The sequence below is a fragment of the Hemitrygon akajei genome, chromosome 3, assembly GCF_048418815.1.
Source record: "Hemitrygon akajei chromosome 3, sHemAka1.3, whole genome shotgun sequence".
In the NCBI taxonomy this organism is placed as follows: domain Eukaryota; kingdom Metazoa; phylum Chordata; class Chondrichthyes; order Myliobatiformes; family Dasyatidae; genus Hemitrygon; species Hemitrygon akajei.
Window position 1 is genome coordinate 117,414,500 of NC_133126.1, and position 14,478 is coordinate 117,428,977.

Here is a 14,478-nt window from a genome sequence, read left to right on the forward strand (position 1 = left end):
TAAACTGGACAATAGGGCAGGTATTCTCTCGAACTGAAAAAGTGATTTAATAGAGGTGACCACAATATGAGGTCAAGTTCAAATGAGATGTGCAGAGCAAATTTTTTCTTCAAATATAAAGAGTGGTGGGTGACTGAAATGCCTTGCCGGGGTGGTGGTGAAGGCAGGTACATCAGAGGTGCTTCAGAGGCTCTTAGTGGAACATGAATGTGTAGAAAATGGAGGACTATGGACATTGTGTAGACAGAAGGGATTAGTTTAGTCAGATATTCAATTTCTAGTATAGTTTGTAATTTTAATTCAAAATAATCTTAATCATACACAAGGCTCTGAATAATCAAGCTTCTCTGTATATTTTTGGAGTGTCTGTCCCTAACATCCCTCCTCATGACCTTAGATCCATGAATGCTGGTTTGCTCAGTGCTCCAAGAGCCAGGCATTGAACTGGTGATGCAGCCTTTTGCTCTTGTGCACCAAGGATCCGGAATACACTACCGACTGGGATACACCAGGCTAGTACAGCAAAACATTTCAAAACACTTCTAAAAACCTTTTTTTTTAAATTGGCCCTCTTATTGTATTGTCTAATGCCTGTTGGTGTTGATTACATTCATATAATTTGGTATATTTGACTACATCATATTCCATATAATGTTTGTCTTCTGATTTTTACTTTTATCTTGCATTTTATGACAACATTGAATTACCTTTATCATCTATGTGAGGTACTTTCAGCCTGCATCTTGATGTATGAAAGGTGCTATATAAATACATTTATTAGTATTATTACTATTAATTAGCACACCAAAGTCACAGAAAAGTACAACACAGAAACAGGCCCATTGGCCCATTTAGTCCTTGCCAAACCATTTAAACTGCCTACTCCCATCGACCTGTTCCAGGACCATAGCCCTCCATACTCCTACCATCCACGTACTGATCCAAACTTCTCTTAAATGTTGAAATCAAGCTTGCATACACCACTTGTGCTGGCAGCTCATTCAACACTTTTATGACCCTTGAAGTGAATAAGTTTCCCCTCATGTTTCCCTTTAACATTTCACCCTGCATGGGCCAAAGGGCCTAATCCAGTGCTGTACTGAGTTCTAGTGCTTTAATTGATCAAACACAAAAGGCTGTGACCTCAAGCAATCACTGGATATGTAACAGATCTGATTAGAAGTTTATGCTCACAGGATTAAAATGAGGACATAGAGTCTATAAGACCATAAACATAGGAGCAGAATTAGGCCAATTGGCCCGTCCAGACTGCTCTACCATTCAATCATGGCTGACCTTTTTTCCCCTCCTCAGCCCTCCCTGGACTTCCCCCCGTAATCTTTGATGTCACGTCCAATCAACAACCTATCAAGCTCTGCCTTAAAGACACTCAATGACCTGCCACGATTAGAGCACTGGCTGATTGGTAGGAAGCAGTGAGCGAGAATAAAAGGATCTTTTTTTGGTTGGCTGCCAGTGACTCGTGGTGCTCCGCAGGGGTCAGCATTGGGACCATTTCTTTTTATGCTGTATATCAATGATTCAGTTGATGGAATAGATGGCTTTGTCGCCAAGTTTGTAGATGATACAAAGATTTGGTGGAGGGGCAGGTAGTGTTGAGGAAACAGGTGGGCTGCAGAAGGACTTAGATTAGGAGAATGGTGAAGAAAGTGGTAAATGAAATACAATGTTGGCAAGTGCATAGTCATGCCCTTTGGTAGTAAAAATAAATATGTGGACTATTTTCTAAATGGGGAGCAAATCCAAAAATCGGAGATGCCAAGGGACTTGGGAGTCCTTATGCAGTATACCATGAAGGTTCACTTGCAGCTAGAGTCCGTGGTGCAGAAGGCCTCCACAGCTGACTGTGGTAATAAATTCCACAAATTCACCACCATCTGGCTAAAGAAATTTCTCCACATCTATTTAAAATGTATTCCCCTCTATCCAGAGGCTGTGCCCTCTTGCCCTAGACTCCCCCACCATGGGAAACACCCTTTCCACATCTACTCTGTTCAGACTTTTCAACATTTGCAAGGTTTCAATGAGATCCCTCCTCATCCAGCATGTACAGACCCAGAACTATCAAATATTCCTCAATAACTGTTTCATTCCCCGAATCATCCTTGTGAACATCCTCTGAAACCCATGCCAGCATGTCTTCTAAGATGAGGAGCACAAAACTTCACTATATTCAACCTGAGGCCTCACCAGTGCCTTATAAAGCCTCAGCATCACATCTCTGCTTTTGTATTCTAGACTTCTTGAAAGGAATGCTAACATTACATTTGCCTTCCTCACCACCAACTCCACCTGCAAGTTAACCTTTAGGGTATTCTGCATAAGGACTCCCAACTCCCTGGCGTCTCAGATATTTGGATTTTCTCCCCACTTAGAAAATTGTCTGCACATTTATTTCTGCCACCAGAGTGCATGACAATGCATTTCCGAACATTGTATTTCATTTTCACTCTCTTACCCATTCTCTTAATCTGTCTAAATCCTTCTGCAGCCTTCCTATTTCCTCAACACCACTTGCCCCTCCATCAATCTTACTATCATCTGCAAGCTTGGCAACAAAGCCATCTATTCCGTCATCTAAATCATGGATATTCAGCATAAAAAGTCCCAGCAGTGACCACGAGTCACTGGCAGCTAACCGGAAAAGGATACTTTCTCACTTGCTGCCTCCTACCAATCAGCCAATGCTCTAACTGTAACTTTCCTATAATACCATGAGCTTTTAACTCAGTAATCAGCCTCAAAGGCCTTCTGAAAGTCCAAATATCCCCTGCATCCCCTTTATCTATCCTACTTGTAATTTCCTCAGGAATCCCAACAGATTCATCAGGCAAGACTTTCCATCAAGTACTGTGACAAATGACAAACTGCTCTAAAAAGCCATCTTGTAGGCATTCAACAAATTCACTCTCGAGATCTACTACCAACCTGATTTTCCCAATTGATCTGCATCCTGAAATCTCCTATGACAATCATAGCATTGCCCTTTTGACATGCCTTTAATATATACTGTTGTAATCTGTGGTCCACATTCCAGCTATTGTTTGGAGGCCTGTATATAACTGCCATCAGCATCCTTTTACCCTTGCAGTTGCTTAACTCAACCCACAAGGATTCAGTATCTTTCGATCCTATGTCACATCTTCCACTAATTTGATGCCATTCTTTATCACCAGCGCCATGGAGAGATACAATACAGAAAGAGGCTTTTCAGCCCATCAAGTTTTGCTGACCTATTTTTGACACAATAATCCTACTTTTAGCCATTTTATCCTCTCCACATTCTCATCAACTTTCCATCCCCCCCAAGAGTCTATCATACTCGCATGCCAGGGGTAATGTACAATCTACCAACCCCTGTCTTTGTGATGTGGGAGGAAACCAGAGCACCTGGAGAGAACTCTCAGAGTCACAGGGAGAATTTACAATTTCCAGAGATCAGGATTGAACCTAGTTTTCTGGCCCTGTGAGGCAGCAACACTACAAGTTGCTGCTCAAAACTTCAATAAAATACTCCATAATATCAGAAATCATCTGAAGTCTCCCCATTCTTCATGCAGGACAGTATCTAAGGTCAGCATCAAGCCTAGACCACTGGAGCTGAGCAGCAGTCAATTTACTAGTTGAGTTACTGTGCTTCCCAGAGTGTTTCATGTGTTCAATGCTAACTCAGGATTCAGAAATACATTTTACTTTGAATGAAACAAAAATATAAAATGGGAGGGGGGAGAAAAGCCAGCTGAACAGGATCCAATTTCCACTCAGGCAATGCAGGATGACTTATCGCTTGCTGTGTTAGAAACACCTGAGGGCATTTTCTTCTCCTTCACCTGTGCCTTGTGAGGTAGCCACACAGCATCAGTTGCAGTCTTGAACTTTGCAAAGAGGTCAGGTAACTCAATCCCATAAGAAAAACAAAATAGGTAATAACAGTAAATTCCAGCTCCAGCCTTTGAACACGAGTCCTGGTTTTAAGACCTGCTTAAAGCTCACCTGCTCAATGAAGTAAAAATGTTGACTTTTAACCTTAGACCTGAAATATTGCTTTTCTTCATTTTCAAGTCTTGGAAACTAATTAACTAAATGGAGAGAAAGTGAAAGGGAGGGTGAAATAAATCATTTTCAGGAGTCCTGTTTCAAATGACAAAAAGAACTGCCCTTTTGAATTGTTCTCTGTTTGGGCTGTAAACCACACTAAAGATCCCATTAATTTTCTGCTTCCTGTTTCTCTGTTGAGGATTTAGCCTGAAGGCCCCAACTCATTTGGTAATCTGACATCCTCTGCTGCCCTGAGATTGTGTTTAAATTGGCAAATGAATGATGGTTTATGGACAGCCACTCAGGCTATGATCCAGGTGCATTTAAAGTCTTGCTTTCTTCTGGAATGTTTTATCAATTCAAAGAGACAGGTAAACATCAGTCAGCCCCAAACATCAAACCTGGGCTCCATACCCCAATGTTTATACGTCTCCACTAATCTACTGCTAAAATAACTGGGGGCTTGGTTTATCTGCCTTCAAATGCTCTTCCACGCATCTCTCAGAATTCAAATTAAAATGCTCCGTGCCTTCAATTATCCAATCACCCCTCACTTTGGAGTGACGTTACCATGACAATACCTTTCATGGCACCACACCTCCCTTCCATCCCCCACAAGAAACAAAAGGAAATGTTAAACCAACCTCCTCAGGAGCTTGATTTTCCTATTTATTACTCACGTCTGGTGGAGATCAGTCATGTCAGACTTGGCCATTAGGGGCCAATTTAAGGGATTTATCCAGACACTGCTGAATGAGGAATCTCCAGCTACTTCTCAGTACCCAATATCTGCCTCAGGTTTCAGCAACTTGCATCTTCGGCCAAGTACTTCGCACAGCCGTGAATGAACATTTGTGAAATTGTTCTGGAGTCACTGGAATTACTGGCATGGCTGGTAAGCCCCTCCCATACTAAATGTCTATGGATGCTCAGCTGACTTCTTCACAGAGGCCAGTTAAAAATTAACCACATTGGGAGGGTCAGACAAGCTGGATCTGGTTAGGAGCAGCTAGGATCCCCTCCTTAACTATAACTCCTTACACCAGTCTACATTGTCCAACTGATCAAATTCTTTGTGCCCCTATCAGATCACAAAGGTGTGCAGAATTATCTATGTTGGAGCCTCTCAACTGGGCAATGGAAGATTCCTTAGCAATCTTTGGTGGGGCTTTCATGATATCGGCTAAAACCAACCAAAGGGAGAACTTATAAAAATCCTTATAGACAACTAGGGGAAAGGACTCTGAACTGCCCTGCATCAAAACAGGATGTGCAGAAATTTCACCCCAATATGACTAAGATCTAACTCTCAGTCTCTGGAGCCCAACAATAACTCCACTTCCAAGTCACTGACTCATCTTCTTCATGGCATCTGTGTTTAATACTGTGCAGACCACTCGTACTACACCCAGAAATAAACTTGCAAACATTTTCCAGCACCAGCAGTAAGGTTGCCTGTTTCCATTGACGAAATGTCACATAATTCCAGATATTCTTCCACTGCTGAAACCCTCATATGCCCATTTTGTTGCCTGTATGCTTGCTTGTCTATTGCAGTCCACTCTTATCCAACCTCACACCTTCACATTCAACAAAACTCTGCTGTCCTACCAACTCATATCACCCATTGCTTGTATACATTAGCTTCTGGTTGAGCAACATATCAGTTATATGCAAAAATCAACCAATCTAGTAAACCACCAAAATATTGGACTTCCTCCAATTTCATAAACATTTAGATAGCTATATAGGACTAGCTTAGTTAACAACTTGGTTGCCAATAATGAGTTGGACTAAAGGGCATGTTTCCCTTACTGTATGGTGCTAATTCTGATGTCTGGTCTAATTTTGATTGTATTTTCTCCACTAATAGCAAACACGTCTGCAGCTGCCAAAGGTTTAGCTTTTAAATTCTCTTAAACACTTCTGCTTCTCTTCCCTTTCTTGCTTTAAGGTTGCCTTACCTCTCACCCAAATCTACCCCAATATCCTCACACACATCACCAACAGCCCTCCCCACTGCTGAGGTGCTGCCCTTTTCTCTCTGCTACCGTCAGGTAAGTGGTCTCTTCCCACAAAATTCAGGAACAGCTGCTTTCCCACACTGCCAGGTTCTTGAACACGGAGGGCCATACACTTGTCTCTGATTGTGCAAAACGGGACTTAGTCAAGAAGTTTTATCCCCCCGCCTTCACTATTAATATAATTTGTTGTCTCAACCTACATCAACCTTGTGATGCTGCTGCAAGTTTTGCCTTGCATTTATACCTCATCATACTTGAGGATATGACAATAAACTTAACATGACAATATGATTTGCAAAGGAATTCAAGTGGGAAGTGTGAACAAACAACAAGGTTAAGGAAACAAAATTGAAACTAATGTTAAAGCTTGTTATAAGTCAATGTTTTACCCATCCTTTACCCAACTACTGGCTCCAGGCAAAACAAGAACATGAAATCAGTAGAGGTTGTAACAAAGCACGCAGACTATTTCTAGGGGGAAAAATCACATGTGACCAGTGTCAACAGCTTCAGTGAACCGACCAGACACTGACACCATTGAAGTCACACCAGAGCTGTAAGTTAATTATAGGCTCGTGACATTAGTGGGTCAGAGGTGCTTAGTCTCACAAGACTGCACTGTCCATTCTCCATCAATGGAGCCCATTCTCTCTGAATGCCAAGGCAGGAAACTCACTTCATCTGCTTTCATAACAAAGAGTGAAAGCATGCAATTGTCATGTTGCAAAGTCTCGAAGCCTCTGTGGGAGCAGGATCCACTGCTGGGGTATCAGTTGGGAAATATACCGTGATGTGCAGTGGGTAAACTTGATAACCAGGGTGAACACAATGGGTAGGTATGAGGGAGTGGTCCAAGGAGAGAGCTCTAACCACCCACAAAAATTACCCAAGGCAAACAAGAGTAGGACATTTACAGTTAAAGGTTGGGCCCTGGAGAGTATGATAAACAGAAGGATGTTGGAGCCCAAGTCCATAAATTAATGAAGGTGACAACACTGATGGAGTGGGTGGTGAAGAAGGAACATGAATGAGATTCCTGCCGCCTTCAGATGTGGAATGGAAATCCAAAGTGGGATGTCAGGTAACATCTTTATTAAATATTAGTTAGGCCACACTTGATATATTGTGTGTGGTTACGATTACCACATTACAAGGATGAGATTTTGCAAGTGGACTGGAGGGATCCTTTCTGTGCTGAACAACCCTCACAAGAACCACACCAAATAATAGAGGGTGGCAAATCAGAAACTGAGGTCTACACTCACAGGCGTTATCCTGCACACGTAGGCAGCGTACAGCACAGAGCCGGGGCTATGGCTGGTTCTGCTTTTGCTCATCTTCACTAACCTGCAGGCAGAACTTCTGCACGCTGGATGAGCTGGTTCAGTGACGAGTTCTGAAGCACTCTGAATTAGAGTGCTTCGGTCCTTCAATACAGGGAAAGCTCGAGAATTCTGGTAAATGGTGTGTACCAACACCCAATGTGCATAAACACAAATACATACGCAAACATGCACATACAAAACACACACACTCATATACATGCACATAAATCGCATGAGCATGCACACACACACGTTCATTCACACATTAGAGGAGTAAACCATTGACTTGGTTTCAGCAGAGAGCTACTTAAAAATGACTTGTCTCCCCTTTGTGACAATAATCAAATGAACTGTTTTAAGTTGCACCCTGGAAGTGTGTAGTAGTGTGATTGTGATAGCCTGGTTGTGGTCTCTGTGTGTGTCCCTATGTGTATGTGTGAGCAAGCCCTCAGAATCAGAGCCTACTGGTGGAAATGCCATCCCAGCAACACGAGCACCTAATGCAGTTTTATACTTCCATATGCTCTATTGGGGGTACATCATCCTCAAAGCAAAATAACTTCTTTTCAGCTGAATACAATATAGAAGCTGTGCTGACATCTTGGCCAATTTCCAACTTCAATGCTCAGTATCGCATCGTTCTCGAAAATCAATGTAAAAACAACACTACTGGAAATTTACAAAATAAAAAGAGCTGGAAACACTCAGAAGGGCAGGCAGCATCTGACGAGGGAAAAACAGAGGATCAGGTCTTTGATCTTTTTGAAGCACCGTAAAAGCAGGAAAATAAGTGTGTTTTTTAAGTTTCGGAGCTATGGAGGGGCCCAGAGAACAGAGGGAATGCTGGTGATACGGTGCAGATCAATGTCAAGGTGTCACACTTGTTTTCCCTCTTTTACAGTCCCGACAAGTTCACCGAGCATTGACAGAAAATGTTCACTGCTTCCCACTCATTATGCTTTGTGGATCCAACCTTGGACAAATCAGCCTGCAATTTCCCCCCAACTTCGTTCATCACCTTCACTCATCACCTTCATGTGCCCCAAGTCCTTGAAATATTCTTTGCTCAGCTCAGGACCCACCTAGGCGGAAAAGACCACAGGAGACCGCATGACTACTGGAATGTTTAGGACCAGGATGCAGCAAGCTCAAACCCGTTTAGTAATGTTCTTAGTTATCATGTGCCATGGGGCCATCACATGTCATCATGCCCTTCAGCCAAATGAATCCTTGTGAACATCAAGCATCCATTTTTTACACCAGTCCTACACTAACCCTTTTTTAAAAATATATACATGGATGAAAGGCTGGTAGAACCTAATAACTGGCAAAAGATGGCCAGTCACAGGACAAAATCAAAACAACAAAAAAAAGCAAGTCCAAAAATTCATGAAGATGGCAGTGGAGGTAAAGAACCAGCATTTAGATACTGGTTTTCATTAGTTGGGATATTGAATACAAAATTAGGGAGGTTATGCTCCAATTTTTTTGAAACATTTTTCCAGACTTTAGCAAGAGTACCATTGACCAGAACCGCATGCACACTATAGGAAGGATTTGCTAGCACAATAGAGAATGCAGAGGAGATTCAGTAGGACATTGCCTGAGATAGAGCATTTTAGCTGAGGAGAACCTGAAGTGGCTAGGTCTGTTTTCCTTGGAGCTGTCAAGGTTAAGAAAAGAACATGATTAAGATATATAAAATTATGAGTAGACAGAGGGCAAATTGAAATCTTTTCCCCTCATCACAACAGAAATGGACTGGAGGACACAGATTTAGGTGTGGATCCGAGGTGCAACCGCAGGAATTGAGTGGTAGGTGCACTGCCAGCAAGGGTATTGGACGCAGACAATGACAGCTGAGTAGATGAGCACTTGGATCACCCTCGCATTAAAGGCTATGGGTCAAGTGCTGGAAGAGGGGACTAAAATGGATGGGGCCAACTGGTCAGCATGAATGCGGTAGGCTGAATGGCCAGTTGGTATGACTCTGACACAAGTGTGGAGCAGGTGTGCGGAGGGATGTGGGAAATGGAGGAGAACTGAGGGAAAGGAAGGAGTCCATTTCAGCTCTGACATTTCTGACTGACTTTGTGATTAACAGTGAGAACAAGATTTGCCTTTGGTTTACCTTTGCTCCCCTTCTCAACTGCAGTGACTCACTGTTAGTTCTTTGTCAATGAAAGGGAATTGCAGTTGAGAGTGCATTAGGAGAGATTTAAATGTCAACTCTCACACTCACACACTAATGACTAACATGTGAAGAAGGCACTCAACAAATAAGCTCCTGAAGTGCAGCGGAGAAGTGGGAACTGCCATTTTACTCTTTGAACCAAATGAGAGATGACATCTGGTTGACAATCACAGAAGAGACACACCTTTGTACCTCAACACAAAGCAGCAATGTTTTACAGGGGCTCATTAAAATTGCATAATTCAATCAAAACGCAACTCCGTTCATCCTTGACAGCCCCAGTAGGGTACTGTTGCCAGGGCACAGGAATGCAGAGCTGTGGTGATCACTCCAGATTAGTTTGGTAAGAAGCCAAGAATATCGGCCTGTTTAGTGTCAGTGCTTGAGAGAGCTCTAAATTTAGTACAATCAGAACGATTCAAGTGGGCTCACCCCAGTTAATAAGTTGCATTACTATAATCTAAGTATTGGTCTGGCCAAGAGGGAAGATGGTGGCTTAGAAATGGTCTTGGAAGCGGCAAAAGGTTTTAAAGCCTTTTAAAGAATCTGCTTGGATTCCAATAGTGGGTGGCAGGCTGCTTGGTGGAAGGATGAAGGTTTTTACATTTACCTGCCATGTGTTTCAGGTCATCAGTAACATGAAGTCAGTCTGTTTGCCTTGAATTCCATGCAAGGACAGATACTGACCCAAGGACAAACAACAATGGGGCAAGCACTAACCTCAACAGAAGCTTTGGATATCTGCAAGAACACTGCTGCTGCCTGCCCAGCATTGGTCACCATAAAGGCCACCTGTGACATCAGCTGAAGTCCCTATCTGCGTGAGTCCACTCCCTTTAACACTACGGACCTGGGCTAGAAAGTGTTGCACAGATATTATCATGTGGTACGCTAGCTGTACAGCCGCTGAGTGACAAGACCTGCAACGCATGGTGAAGACGGCCCAGCAAATTGTCAGGATGGAGCTCCCAGGACTGGACACCATCTATTCCAGCAGACTCAGGAGGAAAGCATAACCAGAGACACCATACACCCTGGCCACTCCCTGTTTGACCTGCTGCCGTCCAGCAAAAGGTTCAGGACACTAAAAGCCAAAACAAATAGACTGAGGAACAGCTTCTACCCCAGAGCTGTGGCCTCCATCGCACCACTCCCACAGAACAATGACTGAAATTGTGAGCACACACAAGGACTCAAATACTTGCACTAACGGCACTTTGTGCATTACTGTGATATTCTGGTGCTGCTGCAACTTATTTTCTGCTACTTATCTAATACTGTTTTTCTATTACTGTTCTGTTTTTATCTACTGCTTTGTTTGTTTGCCTGAGAGGAAGCCAGAGTTTCATTGTACCTATGTATAATGACAATAAAGATCATTCAATTCAATTCAATGTAGCAGATTCTTAAGACAGTTTATGGACTTCCCAGCTGCCTGTCATTTCTGCAACCAGAAGACAACGTCATGTATGTAGAGGGCGAGAGGTTGCCACCTCTATTGGGAGTATCTAAAGGGACTGTTCAAGTCTTGGGTAAACTTCAGCTTCATGCTCCTGATTTTTAGACACCTGTTGTGGAAGGGAATAGCTCACTTGGTGGGGGTGGGGGGAAATCTCCTGGGTCTGGTCTATTTGGTCATTCATGGGTCCAGGCAGTGAGCAATCCAGGGTTCTGCCGTGTTGACTGTCTGCCACTCTTCCAGGGTTACGCCTGTACCCATCTGTCTCTGAAGAAAGGTTGCATTGTACCCTGTATACAACTTGGGATTTCTAGCACCGCTGGGGACCTCAAGTGCACGAGCACATTCCGCATAGCCATGACCTTGTTTCAACTTGAAAATGTGAACAGTGCATATCAATCAATATTGTGATACTGTAATCACTGAAGAACCACCTTTGGAAAAAGAAAAAAAACACTTGTGACTCCAGTAAAGTGTTTTTTGCAAAAGTCCTCCCCTTTACACTGGTGACCTGGAGTGGGAAGTATTTCACGGAGCAGCACCATGCAACAGATTCTTAAGGTGGTCCAGCCGTACGTCAGTCCTGCAGCCAGGAGGACTCGATGTGTCATGCAAATACAGAGCATGAGAGGTTGCAGCCTTAGAGTATCTGAAGGGGCAGCTCCGCAGATTGTGGCTGCACTTCAGCCCCATACTTCTGATGTTTGGTTGGGTTGCTTCGGAAATCTCCTGGTTGTTTTATTCCTAGTCATGGCCAAGGTGGCCATTCATGGGTCCAAGCTGTGGGCAGTCAAAAGTTCTGCCTGAGCCAATTGCCTGGCTCTTTTCCGGAGTTACAACTGCACCAGTCTTTCCCTGAAAGAGTACACAGCATCCTCTATGGGGTGGGGGTGAGGTTTCCAGGACTGGTAGGCACTATAGGGTCTCAAGAGCATTCTGATTGAGATTATTGTGTTTTAATTCAAAATTATTGACTGCAAGATAGTGCATATTGTGGAATACTGCAATATTTTAATAATGCAATGCTGTAATCACTGAATAAATGTCCTTTGGAAAGAAATCAAAGGCCACTTGTGAGTGTACAATTCACAAGAGTAAGGAGGCTACTGGGTTCACCCAATGCACCCTACCTGGAAGTCATAGCAGGGGAATGGCTCAAGGCAGCTGGTGTTGCTGGTCTACCTCCATTGGGGCTGCAGGATGAAGTGTAGGATTAGGATCAATGTGTATTTGATGGTTGGCACAGACACAGTGGGCAGTGGGGGCACATTTCCCTGCTGTCTGTCTGTGTCTCTCTCTCTCTCTGTCTATAGACGATGACTGATACAGAGTTATGTCCTCAAATCCCACCACAACAACTGTGGAATTTAAATTCAAGTACTTGATTAAATCTATAATAAAACTGCTGGAATGAGCAATGACTTTTTACAAATCTGGTTCACTACTGTCCTAAATGCATGCAAATCTGTCACCCTTTTCCACCCTGGCTTTATGTGACTCCTTACCCATCAATATGGCTGACCGTTTATTACCCTCTGAAATGGTCCGGGGGCAATTAGAGATGGTTAATAAATACTGCCCTTCCCTGAGATATCCATGATTTCCTAACAAACAAATAGAAAGCCCACCCGGGTGATTTAAAGTATTCTCGGCAAAGGCTCCAGAGACTATTTATTAGCTTGTTTTTTACAGTACTGGTACAGGAGGAGCTAGGCCATTGTGCCTTCAACCAGTATACTGCAGGTACTGCTAATCTTCAGTCAAAAAGTGATGGATCTGTGGAGAGAAACATTTCAGCTCAGCACCCTCCCGTTAGAGCTTCTGAAGAAAGATCAGTGACATGACTCTCCATGGACGTTGCTTGACTTGCTGAACATTTCCCCAGTAGCTTTCATTTCCATTACTGTTCGCAAACTCCTGCAAAATTCAGGAGTCTCCTGAGGCTCAATGATCGGGTGAGAGCTCCAACCCTCTTCCAGAGCCTGGAGCACTAAATCTAGACTCACCTTTCACTACCGTGCAACTTTAAAAGAAACACACACAAAACACTGTGTCCCTTCAACACTGTGTGTGTTGTTTGGATTTCCAACATCTGCAGATTTCCCCATGTTTGTTTCCCCATGTTTGAAAGCAGCGTGGTTTTTAGCTGAGGCCAAAAATGTAGTCATTCCAAAGTGTTAACGATAGATACCAAGTTACAATTTCAAAAAAAAGAGCAGCAGCCGGCAAGCCTGGCTAATAATTATCCTTCAACCAACATCACAAACAGATTATCTGCTCATTATCTTACTGCTATTTGTAAGCCCTGCTTTACGGAAATTGGCTGTTAAGTCTAGCTTGTTTGCAACAGCAGCAAGAATTCTATACTTCATTGGTTGGAAGTCCTTTGAAGTGTCCTAAGGGCATGAAAGATGCAAGTCTTTCTGCTTTTTTAAAAAAAAATTAGGTGCTTACAACCTTGAAAAAGCAAACTCTACTGATCAATTCTACACAGCCACAGAAACAGGGGACCCTGATGAGGGGAATCAGAGCTGGGGATATCAGCTCGTGGGATCGCTGCAGTATGGTGAAGATCACAAAATGAACTTACAAGATCTCACTAGTTAACCAACGTCCAACTTACGTTCAGATTACAAACAGTTCGCAAGAACTGAACCTGTAATAACCTGAGGATGGCATGTGTTGTGTATTTAATATTTCAGTAATATTTGAGTAATATTGTAAATATATTGTTCCATTAAATATTTTTGGTTACATAATTCATTATCGGGTATATGTAAGTAACACGAATGCAACACGTCCCAAGTCCGCACCTCACTAAATTAAAAATGAAGTAGACCTCTCCGAGGTTCCTGTGTTTTTCTTTCGATTAGTTTTGTTTTGAAGTTACATTGGTGACAAACAGGTTTTAAAATGAACAGGAAACATCTGCCTACCTGTTGAAGTGCAGTGAGTTTTCAGAGTTATAAAAAAAAGTGCAGCACATTTTTTTTCCTTTGGAAGAAAAAGACATTTGAGTTAAAAGGAAAGGTGCAGCACTTTTCTTTTTCATTGGAAAGGGAAGACAAAATGGGTTGAGTTAAAAAGGCAGAACACAAATTAAATTTACAGGCATAAAAAGTAAATACCTGGGGATAATAATAAATGACTTGTGGCTGTAAAACAATCCCAGGTTCTGGGGCCTCCTGTGTGGTGCTTGGAGGAGATGCATCTGGGACTTTAGATGGTTCTGACAGCTCTGGGCAATTTAGTTCCCTAATAGTTGACTCTGCTCTCCTCAACTGATCAATTTCTCATCTCCAGATGACATGAGACGCAGTCTCCACTGTGTCAGAGAGGTGTTCCAGTCATGTCCTTAATCTTTCCAAGTACCCACATTCGATCACCTCTGTAGTCCCTCGTCAGGACTACTGGTCC

At 42.9% G+C, this 14,478-nt stretch overlaps 1 protein-coding gene across 3 annotated transcripts in view; it reads right to left on the reverse strand.

Annotated features, from left to right (window-relative positions):
* Nucleotides 1-14,478, reverse strand: part of LOC140725329 (glypican-1-like) — a 207,047-nt gene that overhangs the window by 165,173 nt on the left and 27,396 nt on the right. The window contains exon 1 of one of the 3 annotated variants that reach the window (XM_073040655.1): nt 4,740-4,868. The exons of the other annotated variants lie outside the window; for them this stretch is intronic. The gene's annotated coding sequence lies outside the window, so the exon portion shown is untranslated. Of the gene's footprint in view, nt 1-4,739; nt 4,869-14,478 lie in introns of those variants that run through there. 3 annotated transcript variants of the gene reach the window in all.